This window comes from Lepisosteus oculatus, chromosome 12, assembly GCF_040954835.1.
Source record: "Lepisosteus oculatus isolate fLepOcu1 chromosome 12, fLepOcu1.hap2, whole genome shotgun sequence".
NCBI lineage: Eukaryota > Metazoa > Chordata > Actinopteri > Semionotiformes > Lepisosteidae > Lepisosteus > Lepisosteus oculatus.
In genome coordinates this window covers 30301671-30318413 of record NC_090707.1, presented here as the reverse complement: position 1 = coordinate 30318413, position 16743 = coordinate 30301671, and positions in this window count along the sequence as shown.

Below are 16743 nucleotides of genomic sequence, written 5' to 3'. Positions count from 1 at the left end.
TATTCAAAGGGGCTTTAGAATTTACACCTACCACGTGATGGTGGCACAGCACCTCTTGTGAAAAATGTAGCTCCATTTTGTATTTCTTTAGGCAGGATGTATGCCAGTAACCCTCAATTAGGTGCCTAAGCTCCTATCCATAGGTTGACAATTGGCCCCAGAGTGGTGTTCAATGTGTTGAAACATATTTGGACCTGGTCTGGGGAGAAGTGGCCCTCTTACTTAATGCCCATTCTTGTTTGTTAACCAAGGTTACAGTAATGTCAGGAGGGAATAATTAGTGGTTCTACAGTATTTGAAGCTGAGAACACTGTAGTGGTTTGATGGGTTTACTGAGACAATTATTAATTGTAGCAGTAATCACGAGGTTGTTCGTTGGGGCTTTTAGAAAATCAATCGTCAGAACAACTAACAACGCACACACACGGGTTCAATACACGGGATACATTTATTAATATAACTGTGCAACAAACATATACTAGTCTGCCTGGATACGAGCGGCAGACCTTACGGTGAGGGTTATCAATATACAAGGTATATAATCTCGAAGAGATGCAAACACAAAGAGATACACAACAGAGAATATATGTCAATATATATCGTTCGGTTACCAAATCGCTAATCAGTGTTATTACCCACTGTTACTCTAAACTCGGAAGTAAATACATTACTCATGAATTAAATTGATAACAACTTGTTTTGAGGTACAATTGAATTCTCGAGACGCAATGTAGAACATGGGGTTTACTTATCCACTGTGTTGGGATTTGGAATTCCTGGCACGAACACCAAACCAGCTGACAGGCTCTGTTGCAGCCTCTGTTGCAGCGGTTGTCCAATGGGCGTTGTGACGGCGTCCTCTGGCTACCGGCCAACTAGTCGAGGTGCAGCTCGGAGTAGGACGGGCGGAGGGATCTGACTGCGGCGCGCAGGGCAGTCGTTGCTCCGAGGGGATCTACTAGCAGTCCGGCTGGCTAGTAGAAAGTCTCTATGCACAGAGTGTGACCGCGAGTCCTCACAAGTCACTCTTTTGCCTGGGAAGAAACTGGTTCGTTCCCGGTCCAGCGCTGCTTCTGAATAAGCTATTCAGGTTGTCGACGAGGGTCCAACTGTAGGCTGCCGTTGATCAAGCGGAGCATTCACGTTGGTAGAATTCTGAGTACGTACGGGTTCCTCGGCCTCGCGCTTTGAACAAAGTCCAAGTCCTTTTGCAGACAACAGCAGTTGTCACGTGATTGTCTCTGAGGATGCGCGAAAATGGCCAAGGAGAGCCCAGAACTGAGCTTGCGCTCCCTTTTTGATCAAGACCCAGATGTGTGCTGATTGGTTGAGAGTTTGGCAGGCATTGGAGACCCACGTGGTATTACCACGCCCTGCCAGTTCCTGATTGGTTGGTCAAGGTGAAATATAAGTCACTTACTCTTGACACTTAGGAATGCAGTCCAGATGTCCATTCGGCACTCCCTAGACTGATAGGCGCCAATAGATGACCATTGATCATGATAGCCAGGCTCAGCTAATTGCATCCCCGTCTGGGAGCTTGTTTCTTATCACAAGAAAACACTCTTAAATCAGCTTGCATGAATTCTTTCTCTGTGGCTGCACCACAGAGATGGAGGGTGAGATGGGGCCTCTTTTAGGAGCATACCAATGCTTAATTCTGTCTTATTAACAAGCATTGCCGCTACAACACTGTTTTGAATTTCGACTTTCATAATGAATGGCCATGGCAGATCTCCCTCTGAAATCTAAGTGTTGCTGATATGGGCTTGGCCTCTGAATGAGAGTACAAGAACTTCTGCTATTCTCTACTCTTATAAATGGGAACAGTTCCAAAAAATGTATCAGGACCAGGAAAAGGGCCTTATCATTTGCCTGTTAGTGGTGATCCTGCATTTTTGTTTGCTTCGAGAGTATATCTGGTCACTACATCTACTACATCAACAGTGAAGGAGAGGTCCCTGCAGCCATATCCTGACTACCCAGTTCCTCTGAGAAGAGACACCTGCACTTCCGAAATGATCTTTTTCTGATGTCTAACACCCTTAAATAGATTCCATTCAAGAACTTAGTTTTATTAATACAACTGTTTTTTTATTTATTTATTTTTTTACTCTACAATATATGTTAGTGACCTTTATGTCCTTTTGGTGCAGGACATTTGTCTGTATTTTTCTGATAAGGGATCTAATGTTGGTTACACTTTAGGAAGACTTCTTTTCAAAGATGGTCTTCCTCTTATCTGTTATCAGGCCTTGGAATACAGATAGAGATACAAATGCAACTACCTAGAACGTGAGAGGCATCAGTCAGTATAGTGCTATGGGCACCATGGTGTCATGGACAATTACTTATTGTGGATTTTTTGAATAATCAGGTGCAGGACTGCAACAAATAATATAATTAAATACAATGATTACATTGTTGAAACATGATATTGTTTCTGCATTGTTACCACAAATTCAAATGAGATACTGCATGACACAATACTGTATTTCACTAAGCGAATTATTAATTATTGATTAGATATATTATACATAATTATTATTGTGTATAAACAGTAATTAGAAAACAGATAATTTTATTTTAGATTTTAATAAAATTAGTTTGTGTCAAATACGCAGCCTACGTACTATGTACATGCGCTAATACTTGAGTGGACACAAGAGCTACTATGTAATTCTATACTATTTTATAGGAATGCGTGCTAGAAACGTAAGGGACCAATTGTATTAAAAAAAGCATAGAAATGCGTGCTACGTATTCTGGCAATCCTGTGACCACAGGAAAGTGTGATAGATAACAGAAAAATATTTAAGATCTGTTCTAGGTTAATTTGAGAAAAATACACTGAGCATTTCTGTTTCGCTCCCATGTGCATGAAATAAAAACTTCTTTTAACTTCTGAGATGGACTCCTGCAACAAAATCGGGGAAAAATTCAAGCTTGTGGATTGCTAAAGCAGGTTAGCCCCATACTATTTTTGAAGAACTTTGTTTACCATTGGCAAAAGAGCTGACACTTATTATACGTGGAGAAAAAGCTACTAAACAGCTCGACTTGCTGCCCCCTCCAAAAGACAGTCACTCATAAAATTATTGATATGGTGAATGATACCAAAAGTATGCTGTTAGAGCACGTTTAGATGAGCAGATGTCTGTAGATGTTATTTATTTGGCCAATTTGCTAGTTTACGTTACTTACGAGTTTGAGGTTGCGTCTTATGAGGAATTTCTGTTCTGTAAGTCACTACCAACATGAATTAGAGGAGAACACATATTTCAGCTTCTGAATGAATTTATTGAAGAGAATGGCATCGACTAGATAAAATGCGTCGGAGTTTGTACAGACGGTGCGAGAGCTTTGACAAGCCGACACAGCAGTGTAGTTGCACAAATTAAAAAAGGTGCTCCAGATATGAAGTGGATGTACTGCAGCATCCACCGCCAGGCCTTTGCTGTCAAGAAAATGCCTGACAATTTAAAATCAGTTAGACTCTGTTGTGAATTGTATCAAGGCTCGACCAATGAATTCACATCTGCTTTGCTCAACTAAACAGGCTCACCCCGCTCAGTGAAATGGTGCTTTTTTATTTTTAATTTTTGTTGTTCCTGTTGTCATTCTGTAAAGTGCTTTGAGAAGCCACCTTTAAAGGTGCTATATCAAATAAAGTTTATTATTATAATATTTATTATATGTGTATGTGTGTGCGCGCACGCACGCTCATGTTGGTCATTGAGATTTTCTGGGGTTCCTATGAGAAGATGACTTGTAGATGGTACTTGAATGCTTTGGTTTGATCAGGGGTGGTACTTGGTCCAAAAAAATGAGAACCACTGCCCTATGTTATCTACCACAGACATAACATATCATGAGGTACTTAAACATCAGTTATGGAGAGTTTGGGGTTTCTGCTACAAGGCATTCCTGTTGTAGATTAAACCGGTTCAGGGACGCCAAATAATGTAGATTAAACCGACCCAGGGACACCAAATAATGTAGGGAAAACCGGTTCAGGGACGCCAAATATGTAATCATAGTGGCTCTCTGAAGGCACCAGTTCTGTAGGGTTTGGGCATTTACTGAGACAATTATTAATTGTAGCAGTAAATCACAAAGTTGATTATTTTGGTGGCTTTAGAATCCAACCATGCGACATAACTCAAACAACGCGCACACAGGTACTAATACACGAGGATACATTTATTAATACATAGAATATGCATATAAACCTAACAGATCTTATCGAGAGGGTTATCAGAATACAAAAGGTATATTCGGTCAGTTACAAAGAGTTATACATATCAAGAGGACATACGTTCAGTATATCATTCATTAAGACCGTTTCATAAATGAACTTGGTTATAACTTCTACATTAGATACTCAAACAAGTACATAACTCTTAGGAATTAAATTGATATCAACTGGTTGGGATAACAATTGAATTCTTGAGCTGTAATGCATTGAAGTTGAATACTCATCCAATCTTTGGGGATTCAGATCTCCTGCGGGCACAAAGAAACAGTTGCAGGCTGTTGCTGTCCAATCCGTGCTCTCTGGCTCCGTGCCAGGCTGTGCTGTGCGGCTTGCGACGGTGCGCTGCAGATGCTCACTGTTGGCTTTAACTAGCAAAGTTTGTGCACAGGAGAAAAGATGACTGTGGGTCCCAGCAAGTCAGGAAGAGGACCAGTTCGTTTATGATGAAGAGCTAGTTCTGAATAGTAATTCAGCTGTCCACAGTTCCGACCTGTTCACGAGGCCTGCTGCTGGTTACTCTCTGGCAACCTCCACTCTAGACTCTTAGAACAAAGGAAAGTTCTGGCACTCGGACACACTGGCCGTTCCGTGGTTGTCCGGGCTGAGTCTCAGGATGGTCAGGAGGCGCGCTGCGAGAATGTCCTGCCCTTGGGATTCTCCTTTGAATTCCCTTAAGAATTGTTGAATCTGAATCTCAGTCTGAATCTGAATCTGAATCTCCGCTTCTGAATCTCCCAGGCCCTCTGTGTTGCCTGTTTTTACCTGGAGGAACTTCAGCTCATTGATTGGCTGAAAGTTCCATGGGCATCAGAGTCCCACGTGGGTTACTCGGCCCTACCAGTCCCTGATTGGTTGATCAAGGTGAGATATGAGTCACTTACTCCTGACACTTAGTAATGCAGTCCAGATGTCCAACTCGCACTCCCTAGACAGATAGGCACCAATGGATGACCATTGATCATGATAGCCAGGCTTAGCTAAGTGCATCCCCCTTTGGGAGCTGTCCTTGGACCTTAAATCACCTTGCATGAGTGGTTTCTCTGTGGCTGCACCACAGAGATGAACAGAGAAATGAGGCCTAATTTGGGAAAGCTCAGAAACACTTAATTCTGCCTTATTAATAAGCCTCACCGCTACATATCCCCCCTTTTTGAAGGCCACGAGGTCCCGAGGCATTGTTGCCTTCAAAACAAAACAGAGTTAAGTGATGTCCCTTGCCATTGGAACATTAATCTTAAATGTCTACATTACTCCTCGAGAATTCATACCGGAACCAGCATTGGATACAAACAGGATGAATAACATCTGGAGTATGTATAAACACGGTAGGAGACATTATCTAAGTCTAGGAATTACACATCAGGAAGTTCACTGTCAATATCTGATACCTCTGTAGTAGATATTTGGGGAGAAGTCACTTCCTTTCTTTTGACATGCTACCTTTGACTCATTCGTGCTACCCGGAGTACATCTTGATGTGAGACTACATCATTCAGAGTACACTGTCAGTCATGATCCAGCTACCTGGCAGTAGTGTTACAATAACAACAGTTCCTGTTCCCAGCCCCCGATAAACCACAACACCTGTGTTGGGTATCTGCTAGGGTGGTTTGGAGGTTTGTTCCATTAAAGCAAACTAACTACCTGTACCTCTTCAGGGCTTACTGTTTCTTGGATTTCTATCCAATTGAATAGTGTGGCACCTGAAGGCATCTTAGACCTCAAGTTTGGTCTTATATTGTCTGGTTCCAGACCGTACAGTGTTAAGTTACCATGCTGTACTATGGCCTCCTCGGGAACTTACAGGAAAACTGTTTTGATTAAGTAGCTGCATTGTGGTAGCTGTATCATGCCTGTCACAAGTCATAGTGTCAGTTAAATGTGGTGTGCTGACCAGCCATTTACTTCCCACCTGCTCTTCATGGGGTTCATTAACCTCCCTCTGCTCGTTAATAGCTTTACACCCTTCATTGGTGAATCGTTTAGACACAGCCAATGGATAGCTTTGGTAGCCATACCCATCTCAAGATTTGGAACCGAATTCAATCTTGGATTGCCTTCTGGGTGAGCTATGAGCGATGGGGTTAATGTCACATACTCCTCTACTGAGAAGAGTGGAATCAAGTGGGTTGGGATTTGTGCCGTGGTTAGACTGGCTACAGTGGCACTAAACTCCCTTAACAGGTCTTGTGTCAACATTCTGGCCTGTTGCACACAAGCATAAACCCACTGTATAACACCAACAATCATGTCCACTGGTTGGGGAATAAGGTTTAACCCTGTTGCATAGGAAGTTGCCTGTAGGGTTTCCCCTAAGCTTTCCAACTTTTGCTGCTGTTGATACAGTCTGTCACTACCCTCTGGCATCTCTGACACCTGCCTTCTTGGGGCAGTCAGGGTGAGAGTGCCAGTAGCACACAAACCTACCAGAAATAGCAAATGCACAACAGTGGTGGCAGCAATCAGTCCTCCCAAAAGTCTTTTCGGGTGGCTGATCCCAGTCATCTCCTTCTGAGTGACTGTTGCCTTTCTAAGCTGGCGCAGCATGTACATGGTGTCTTTCTCAGTATGCCCTGTGGCATCTTGGGCACCAACATCCTGGAAATCTGGGGAGATCTGACGCAGCGGCTGATGCTGCTCCTCCGTTTCCAGGGCATCTGCTTTTTCGATTTGTTCATGCCTGTGCTCTAGGAACCCTGCAGGGGGCGGTGCAGCGGTGGAGCATGCCTGACCCTCGGCTGAGTGGTCATCTGGAGCACCTGAGTGATCTGGGATTGTTACCCCATTCTCACTATTCCGGTCCACCCTGCACACTTCCTGATTGAGGAATCCCTCTATCGGCATGTTTACAATCGTTCGCTGGGGGTAGGTGTAGGACACCTGCTCGCTCCCCCCTTCCCTCGCTAGGGGTTCAGGGAGCTGCCCCAGCAGTGAGATAGCTAGTTCACTGTCTTTGAACTTACTATCACTCACCAGGCCCATGTCAGTGCAGGCGGGGATTCTGACACCTCTCTTTGCGATGTCCTGCACTGGCAGGCGGGTGACTTTACCATCCAGCTCCAGTCTGGCTGAACCACTGTTGGTCAGACTCAGACTGACAAACTGAGCTGGTGGCTGTAAGAAAACCGGCTCGGCTTTCATTCCCTGTCCCTTCTGGGGGACTGGGTGTGTAGGCAACCCTGCCGTTGAGGCAGGAACAATCAGGTCAGTCTCACTCACTACCTGGTAGTTGTGAGAAATAATGTTACCTGACTGCAGGTTCCCTGGGTCAAAGCAGAGGGAATCAGCATCTGGGATCAGGTGTGCCCACAGTGCAGTAGTCTCAGCGTCCAGCTGGACCTCCTGTCTAACCTGTGAATGTTGCACCAGGGGCACCTGGCGGTGGCCCTGTGACAGCTGCTCAAGCAGATCCTCACTAATAGAGGACCTCTCAGGGCTAAGGGTGAGGGCTACATCACCAACCTGCTCTCCTGCCATCTGGATCCCTTCCACCACTGCAGGGTGGTGGTCCTGACCCCTCTTGGGTGCCAGGGTGCACAGGGAAAGCTCCTTTTCATCGCCAGGTGGGGAGATCTGCTCCTCTTTAGGGATGTAAAAGGGGTGTGCTTTACCTGGTGGATCAGGCGGCTGCTTGGAGCACCGCTCCTGTGGCAGGGAGGCTGTTGGGACCTTGGCCGGGACACGACTTCCCTGTATATCCGGGGAACAAGAAAATATTTTTATTTCTTGTCCAGAGGGAACAGAAGGAATCTCCGCATAGGCTTCTGTGTTCGGTGGGCACTGTGTGAGCACAGTCTGCCTCTTGGCCCCCCTTTTCTTCTGTACAGAAGGCTTAGGAGCCTTGACCTGTTTCCACACCTTGCCTTTCTGGTGATCCACCAAAGGTTCCTCTCTGAGTCGCATGCCCTTTTCTTTTTCTACCCGTTTGAGCTTGCCATGTGACATCAAACACCTTTCAACCTCAGTGTCAATCAGTGTCTCACTAGGTAAGACATCTCCCATGGCAGCCTTGAGGTAAAAGCTTCTTGCTTTTCCTCTGTGTTTTACTGCCTGCTCTGTGACTTCAGGGGTGGAGTCAGCACTCACTTGGGAGTGGCTGACCTTATCCAGGCAGGAACCCTTCCGCTCAATCAGATAGACTGAGGGAGGGAGAGGGGGCGGGTCTCCGCCTCCTCCAGTGGAGAGTATCAGCTCATTCACGCTTCCGGCAGCCTTGGGGAACGGTTGTCCCTGTCCTAATAAAGCTTGTTCAAGCCTGGCCAGGCGGGCGGCTACTGAATCCTTTTGTTCAGCTTTTTCTAGCCCTTTCTCTCCCCTGGTGTTCTCATGGCACTTAGGACGCTGGGTGCGGTCCTGTGTGAGTGCTTTGGAACGGGGCTTAGCCAGCTCAGGAGCCTGTGCTCCTTCGAGCAGGAGGGAATTAACCCTGCTGGCTCTGACGGCGGACACAGTCGCTTTAACAGCTTTTTGCTCAGAGCGACTTTGGACATCATACTCCCAGGCTTTCTGCACGAATCTCTTAATATCAGTCATTTTCATGGTCTGTGCATCTGTATGCATTAAGATAATCTTTCTGACTGATGGGTGGAGATTCGCAATGACTAAACCCTTGAAATGTGTGTTCTCTTCGCAACCCTCATCATTTCGCCCTGCAAAATAAGTTCGTCTAAGTCTCTCGTAATATTCGCGAGGGGACTCTGCTCTCTCGTGCTTAATGTTAAGAGCGGCGGCTATCGCAGCAGTCGGGTCAATAAACGCACTGTATTCTTCGATAAGTGCTTGACAAAGCTGCTCAAAATCATTACAGACTTCTTTCATCTGCCTAGCCATCCACTCATGTACAGCTCTGCTGGTAGTTTTCCTGACCAGAAACACTTTCTCCTGTTCTGTGGCGTTTGGCAGGTACTGCAGGTTATACCTGAGGTCTTGAATATAACTCTCGATATTATTCTCTGACACTGCGGGGTCAAATCTCTCTATGTCCTTCGCTAGCTCTCTCAGAGAATGGAGATTTCTTCTAGCGTCTCCGCTGACGGAGATATGGCAGAGATCGTGGTCAGACCTGTCGCTGCTAGAGAGAGTGCTTAATAGCGACTCGAATTCAGACCTTTTAGCAACCATCGTTAAACTTAAAGAGTATTACTTTTAAGTACGAAATCACAGTTTTACCACAGAAAACCACAAGATCAAGTATGCAATCAACCCGGTAGATCGCAAAAGATCAAGCACTGCTTAAACAGCAAGGGGAACTTTTTTTCTTTCGGCTTTCAGCACACTGTATTGTCGTGTATGAAACCCGCGGCGTTTTATATTGAATTATTCCGCTTGGCTGACTCATTTCAGTCTTGCCACGCCCGTGCCAGGGACGCCAAATAATGTAGATTAAACCGGTTCAGGGACGCCAAATAATGTAGATTAAACCGACCCAGGGACACCAAATAATGTAGGGAAAACCGGTTCAGGGACGCCAAATATGTAATCATAGTGGCTCTCTGAAGGCACCAGTTCTGTAGGGTTTGGGCATTTACTGAGACAATTATTAATTGTAGCAGTAAATCACAAAGTTGATTCTTTTGGTGGCTTTAGAATCCAACCATGCGACATAACTCAAACAACGCGCACACAGGTACTAATACACGAGGATACATTTATTAATATATAGAATATGCATATAAACCTAACAGATCTTATCGAGAGGGTTATCAGAATACAAAAGATATATATTCAATCAGTTACAAAGAGTTACACATCAAGAGGACATACGTTCAGTATATCATTCATTAAGACCGTTTCGTAAAGTGAACTTGGTTACAACTTCTACATTAGATACTCAAACAAGTACATAACTCTTAGGAATTAAATTGATATCAACTGGTTGGGATAACAATTGAATTCTCGAGCTGTAATGCATTGAAGTTGAATACTCATCCAATCTCTGGGGATTCAGATCTCCTGCGGGCACAAAGAAACAGTTGCAGGCTGTTGCTGTCCAATCCGCGCTCTCTGGCTGTGTGCCAGGCTGTGCTGTGCGGCTTGCAACGGTGCACTGCTGATGCTCACTGTCCGGCTAGTTAGTGTTGGCTTTAACTAGCAAAGTTTGTGCACAGGAGAAAAGATGACTGTGGGTCCCAGCAAGTCAGGAAGAGGACCGGTTCGTTCCTGATGAAGAGCTAGTTCTGAATAGTGATTCAGCTGTCCACAGTTCCGACCTGTTCACGAGGCCTGCTGCTGGTTACTCTCTGGCAACCTCCACTCTAGACTCTTAGAACAAAGGAAAGTTCTGGCACTCGGACACACTGGCCGTTCCGTGGTTGTCCGGGCTGAGTCTCAGGATGGTCAGGAGGCGTGCTGCGAGAATGTCCTGCCCTTGGGAGCCTTCTGCTCCTGGGCCGTCCTGCCCTGGAATTCTCCTTTGAATTCCCTTTAGAATTGTTGAATCTGAATCTGAATCTTGTCTGAATCTGAATCTGAATCTCTCAGGCTCTCTGTGTTGCCTGTTTTTACCTGGAGGAACTTCAGCTCATTGATTGGCTGAAAGTTCCATGGGCATCAGAGTCCCACGTGGGTTACTCGGCCCTACCAGTCCCTGATTGGTTGATCAAGGTGAGATATGAGTCACTTACTCCTGACACTTAGTAATGCAGTCCAGATGTCCAACTGGCACTCCCTAAACAGATAGGCGCCAATGGATAACCATTGATCATGATAGCCAGGCTTAGCTAGGTGCATCCCCCTTTGGGAGCTGTCCTTATCAAAAGAAAACATCTTGCATGAATGGTTTCTCTGTGGCTGCACCACAGAGATGAACAGAGAAATGGGGCCTCATTTGGGAAGCTCAGAAACACTTAGTTCTGCCTTATTATTAAGCCTCACCGCTACACTGTTATCAACAGTATCAGTTTTTTTTTACTTTGCACAAACTTCTGTTGAAATGAAGAGTTGAGAGTCTATATTTTGCAAGAAATAGATTTCACTAGTAAGTGAAAATAAGAACTTTGATTTTTGTTTTAACATACATGTTAAATGAGACAGTAGTTCTTTCCCCGGGGCTCAATTTAATTATTATTGTTAGCAATTTATTGCTTAGTTTAATATAGTAGAATATACAAAAAATACTAATATCACTGAAGGTGATGTCAGTGTGGAAAAACATTAAATGTAGAAAATATACACAATGATCCTAGTCATTTAAAATAAATTTAAAAAAATACAGACTCATCTCTGCTCACCTTCAGTTAAACAGTGTCTGTAATTGCTTGCAGACTACATTTATTTCTTAGCAATTAAATTATGTCTTGTAGCTGGATTTGTTTTTTAATATCTCCACTTTGAAGTACTGGGATTGTTTTGTTAATTGGCTTTATGTTTTTATAGACATTAATTTTCTACACCAAGAGGATTCATTTTAGTAAGGACATTTTTTTTTTCATAACATCAATCTTTACCAGAATTAAAGTTCAAGCATATCCAGGGTGAGACAGAATTCCTGAATTGTTTTATCCATTAATTTGTTTCTTTGTATACTTTTATACAAAAACAGAAATTTAATCATCTATCGAATAAATGTTTTTCTTTAGAATTAATATCTCAATAAATGTGTAGTTAATATGATCATTTTGTCTGTCATATTTATATATCTCTAGTTTATAACAAACCGTATTTATTAAAACATTTTTATTATGTTTTATTTATATTATGTAAACAATAAAAAACAGCAATCAAACTCCCCTACAACAGCAACCTACTCCTAAAAAAGAGAAAATCAAAACCACAGAATTGCAACAATGATAAGAATAGATAACATTAAAATATATACCATTAAAAAGTAAAAGGATGATTTAGCTAAGATATTTGATATCAGTCCAGGGTGTATCCTGCCTCATGCCTGTTTGTTTGTCAGGATAGACTTTGGGTTCCAGCACGACTCAGTATTGGATAAAGCAGTCAGAAAATGGATTGGTGGATCTATAACTGTAAAAACTTTCCAATTCAAATACAATATGGAAGATATTCTTCTTTGAATTTTGTTTAGTTAACAGATACAAATATTTCAAATATTACTGAAGTCTGTATGTGTGATACAGTAGCGTTTTCAAAGTTGTTTTGCAGATTTGTTATTAAAAACTTATAGTACATAGTCCCCGTAATAAAACATATAATCCAATTTCCTGGTACTTTTCCATGATTATGTATTTGCTTGGCATAAAATAGCACAACAATAATCTTTTAATGCAGGAAGTTGTTAATTTTAACCTCTTTTTAAATGTGTAGCTCAAAAGACAGGTTGAAACTTGAAACATCCAATGAATTGACTATATTTGAAATGATTCAATGAGAAACTAGTTCTTCTTCAGTTTAAAAAAATACTGGGACAGCTGTGAAGTATTATGACAATAAAAATTAAAAATGATAAAATTATGACATTTTAAGAAAATTCAATTTTTGCTTTTAAAAGGGAAACTGCAGTACCAATTTCTCATACCGGTTATTAAATCTCAGTGAAAAATATGAATTAATTGATGGTTTATCCAAATTTTACAAATTTACAATTTACAATTACTGTAAATGTTAAACTGTGAACATTTTTAAATTTTTAAATGTTTTGTCGGAGGCAGGAAAAACCTAGAGTTATGATGTGAAAGCAGTTCTTCCTCTCACTTGTTGCTGTAAGCAAATGAAATACATAGTTTAAATTTAAAATGAATAAATGCCTCTCACAAAATCTACAGTTATTGTAAATATTTGTCTTTGTATCAACTACAATTAAACTTAAAGAATGAGACCAACAAAGTCATTCAAATCACTTCTCAAAACTTATTTTAATTTGTCCTCTTTTGTATGTTTATTTGTTTTTATGTAATGTTTTTAAAGCCATTATGTGTAATAATTTTATATTAGATTTTGATTGCTAAAATATATCTGTTTTATTACTTATAAATAACTATGTATATACAATTACTAATAATTATGTAGACTTTATAACAAACAGGGCTGTGTGACAATATTAGTGTTATATCAGTTTAATCAATTCTGACCCTAAGGCCATTTGGTATAGTATTGCCCTTATATAATCCCAGTTTATTTTATAAAAAGGTATTTCAGCATTGAAGCTGACAAGCTGACAAGCTGACATCACATCTGGAGGATTTCCCTTCTGACATACTTTTTAAAACTATTCTTACTCTTTCAATGTGATTGGGGTACTCAATTCTTGACACTCGCTATCTATTAGATGTTGGAATAAAAATAGGTGAACACTCTAAGATATTTTTTGTCTTAAAAAATGTGAAAAATACTGTATATAGAACTTCATTACATTTATTAATTTGGTCAGTGTAGGACCTTTAAAACCTTCCTGGAGGCTGCTTGAATTCAGAGCACCACGGGAGATACACTTTGTGTGTATTTTCTTGGGTGCTCTTTGGAATTTTTTTTTCCTATCAAATTAAAACTAATTTCAAACCTTCACAGAACTGTGTTGTGACAAATCAGGATTTGATGTGATTTTACCATTTGCTGTTTTAATTCATTTATTTTAAGATTCCAGATACATATAATATTATAAAATTTCTATTGGAACCATTTATTGCTTCCCAAACATACCTACATGCTGTGTACAATTTTAATTAATTTTTATTAATTTTGTCAGCTCCAGACTTTTGTACAAAAACTCAGTAATGTTGTATCCGTCCATCATGGACTCAGGCATGACAAACAGTGAATTATACTATACCTTACATTGTCATAAACAACAGATTTTTTCTAAACTTCTCAATGCATTGCACAAGCAAATAACCTCAAATATAATCTAAATCCAGCCATCCAATTTATTTTTACAGCAGTTTGACTATTTAAAACATGAACACATTTATGACCTAGGGCTGAATACAGAAAAAAACAGAGTGCTACATGCCAATTTCATTAGTTTTTAGCAGCAAAATCAGCAACAAAACCTATATATCATATGAAACAACCCCTTCTTCAAAATAGTCTATTTCAAACTCAAACCCAGCAACACAATTGTTTTTCATCAGACAGTTTTCCGAATGATACACATAAAAAAGATGCACTCTTTTGAAAGACCAGAAATTGTTTAATTGTCAGTTTTACAGTAAAAATGTGATATAGCAAAAGCAAAACCTTACCAAATCACAAAATATCAAAATATCTAAAATTATTGTGTAGCAGCATGTTTTCTTGTCACTATCCCAAGTTTGACCACACTAAAACACCATAACTACTTTTGTGTACTTTTTGTTGTCACGCTTTCCTAAGTCCACCAGAAACCCACCTGCATCCAAACCCATCTTAAATGTTACACCCCTTTACCCCTAGACACCTGGGGTCACAACAATTACCATAAAAAAGGGCTGCATGGGTCCTCAAAATAAATTTGAAAGCCAGGCATCTTTCTTAAGCTTCTCTGATAAGTGTAAATAACTGTCACTCAGTGAAATCCGACTTTTTAGAGATTTAGGGAAGGTGTTCAGAGCAAAACCAGAGTTTTGACTAGTTTCCCTAATAATAATAATGATAACAATAATCATCATCATCACCATCATCATGATTGAAAGGAACAAGTAATAGGTTTATTCCATGCTGTAAAGAGAAGAAAGAAAACACAATGTTTCGGCCGTGGAGCCTTCTTCAGGTGTGAGAAAGGCAGGGCGGTAAGCAAAGGTAATGTAGCATAGGAGAACAAAAGCTGGGAGAGAGGAGGGGCAGGAGGCAGGAGCAGGGGACAGACAGAGTCGCCAATCAGACAGAGTGGCCAATCAGGTAGTGTGAAGTCAGGATAGTTGAAGAGAAGTGAGAAATGAAACCAACAATGAATAGAGAGAATTTAAAAGAAAAGTAGTCTGTTGTTGAGAGAAGGGGAAAGGTGTGATTCTAGGTGCAGGATAATGTCAGTTTCTGTAGTCTTTCTGATGTTGGAGCTAGGAAAACCATCTTTGAGAACACAGACAGAGAGATTAGTGTGATCATGGCCTTCAGAGGTGAAATGAGAAACAATAGGCTTGGAGCAATCTTTAAACTTCACAGCCCTAACATGGTCTCTGAAGTCAGTCTCCTTCCAGTTTCCCCAATGTAGATGGCTGGGCATTTATTGCAAACGATACAGTAAATAAGGTTGCTGGAGGTACAAGATGTTATCTGAGTGAGGGACCTCACACCTGAAGAAGGCCCCTTTCAGCATGGAATAAATCTATTACTTTTTCTAATATTATAATTACCATTAGGAGCATTCAGTAGAGCCCTAGAGCTCTGGCAGCAACATTGTTCTCTTTAAATTAAATTCATTTTTCAGAAAGTTCCAGCATTTTCCTCTCAAAATGAGGAGCAGCTCACTGGTGTGTTGCTCTTCAAAGTTCTACACCATCACTCTCCTCCACATTAGCACTCTTCACTTCACTACCTCTGTTTAGGCCAGATGGACCTTCATGGCCAGAGTCTGTCTACTCCTGCGACTACAGAGGAGAATGTGTCATTTCACCTCTGACGGCCACGACCACACTTATCTCTCCGTCTGTGTTCTCAAAGACGGTTTTCCGAACTCATACATCAGAAAGACCACCGAAACTAAAATTATTCTGCAGTTAGGATCACACATTCTCCCTTCCCTTAACGACAGATTACTGTTCTTTTAAATTTTCTCCATTCATTGGAAGTTTCATTTCACACCTCTCTGCACCCATTCTGACTTCACACCTCTTGATTGGCCTCTCTTTCTGTCCCCTGCTCCCGCCTCTCACTCCTCCTCCCTCCCAACCTTTGTTCTCCCGCTACTTTACCTTTGCCTACTGCCCTGTCTCTCTCACACCTGAAGAAGGCTCCACGGCCGAAACGTTGTGTTCTCTTTCTTCTTTTTTTCAGCATGGAATAAACCTCTTACTTGTTCCTTTGCAGCCTACGCATGCTGACGCAGCTACCCACCTGAACTACAGAGGAGAATGTCCAGTCTGTTCATGTGATGTGTGTATTTGTGTGTGTTATATCACAAATGTGTTCTGTGTTTGAGGGAGTGGATGCAATATGTACTGTTAGTATGTTTTGTGAAAATGTGTGAATATTGTATTGTTATATTGTATTGTAGTATCAGTCCACCTGCTAAGTCTATTTTTTAGAGTTATATCAGTCCATTTGAGAGGTGAAGGATGCACTGGCTATATGTGAAGGGAAGCTCCTGAGTACAGGAGCATCAGTCAATCTCCTACAGACGATTGTGAGGCACCAGCATTGTCTTACCTGCCTCCTACAACAAAATGCAAAAATATTAAGAAGGTGGATATTGTGAAATACAAAAATACCACATTGTATGACAATGTTTTTTACTCTTTGGTGTAAGTTCTTCTTTACTCCCCATGTCTTTTACTGTACTTTTTTAAAGAACCAGCAAACATGTATAGTATTGTTACATTGTCTTCAGCTGTTCACCTGATAGGGAGGCCAGTGTGAGCCTGCAGAGATATAACCATACAGGTTTT